Source organism: Myotis brandtii, unplaced genomic scaffold (genome assembly GCF_000412655.1).
Source record: "Myotis brandtii unplaced genomic scaffold, ASM41265v1 scaffold654, whole genome shotgun sequence".
Classification (NCBI taxonomy): domain Eukaryota; kingdom Metazoa; phylum Chordata; class Mammalia; order Chiroptera; family Vespertilionidae; genus Myotis; species Myotis brandtii.
In genome coordinates, this window is record NW_005370538.1 from 1653129 (window position 1) to 1654813 (window position 1685).

Here is a 1685-nt window from a genome sequence, read left to right on the forward strand (position 1 = left end):
TATTCACTGGAATTTCAAATTTCCTCCTGTCAGCAGTTACCACCACACTTCCTCTTTGCAGGCCTGAGTATTTCTGGTGAGAAGGCTATTATTAGTTTTCTCTCCTTATTCCCCTATGCTTACTTACAAGACTTCTTTGACAGTGCAAATGGATATGTGTTCTCACCTGTACACACTTACAACATGTGTCCACATGTGTGTCCTCAAGTGCCTTCACAAACAGGTAAATAAATATGTATGAAACCTCAGGTGAGAATTTGTAGGAAGCATCTGTATGATTATAAATTATGTTTTATTTTTAAATCTCAAATGCCTGTTAATGTGCTCTAGTTATTATCACATCAAGGGTGAAAAACAGTTTCAATCTCAGCTGCCAGTTCAGGCTCAATTTATTTAGTGACCATCATTAATGAAATTGCAATAAGTTGCTTTCTAGAAGGTCTTGAACATTCTCAAAAGGAGATCTTGACAGTTCAGTATCACAGTTCTTTGACTGTTCTGCCACCGTGTGGGCAAGGAATACAAATGCTATGGAGAAAACCCAACTTTCATTTGAAAAGAGCTCTAAAGATCAGAGATATTGTTCCCTCAGGGGTAGAGGAGGAGTGGGAAGGACATCAGAAGATACTAATCTCAAATCAATGAAGACTGACTGCTTTCATAAAACTTTACAACCAGTTCAGGCTGCAGGGTCTGCTCACCTGAATACAGTGTCCCTCAGAGGAACCAGCCTTTGCTAGCACTACTGACAGGCAATTCCTACAGTAGTCCTTTCAGTGGCCAGATGGGTAGGCATTATTATTGCATTATTATCTTTTTTTCTTTTTTGTTACATTATTATCTTCATTTTACAGATGAGCCTACTGAGGTTCAGAATGGCTAAGTAGCATCCCAAAGTTCCCAAGCTAGTAATTGGCAAGAACCAGGATGTTCTGAAAATAAACTGGGACTATAAACAGGAAATATAAAATAGAAACTTTCATTAGGAAATTACATACAAAAGAGTATAGTTGACGTATATATGAATTATGAAGCTAAATAATAAAATGAATACTCATGAATCTATCATCTAACTAAACAACACCATCAATGTGATTGAGTTTCCCTGGGTCTCTGTACTCCTGCCTTGATTTTCACTAACATTATAATCCAGAAGTATGTGTACCTAATTTTGCTTAATCTGAAATATATAAAAATGGAAAGATATTTTACATCTCTTCTATGCATTGCTTTATTTATTTGTTTTAAAATTAAAGGCATTTTATTATACATATTAATTTTATTTTTAATTTAATTTTTCAATTATAGTTGATATACAATATTATATTAGTTTCAGGTGTACAGCATAGTGATTATACACTTGTATAACTTACAAAGTGATCTCTCTGATAAGTCTAGTACCCACCTGGCAAAGTACATAGTTATTACAATATTATTGACTGATGAAGGAAAAATACCACTTGATCTCACTCATTCATGGATAATAGAGACCATTACAAACTTTTGAACAATAATAGATACAGAGGCAGAGTTGCCTCGAACAGACTGTCAAACTACAGCAGGAAGGCCGGGGAGGGTGGGGGGATAGGGGGGTGGGGAAGAGATCAACCAAAGGACTTGTATGCATGCATATAAGCATAACCAATGGACACAAGACACTGGGGGGTATGGGAGGCTAGGGGAAG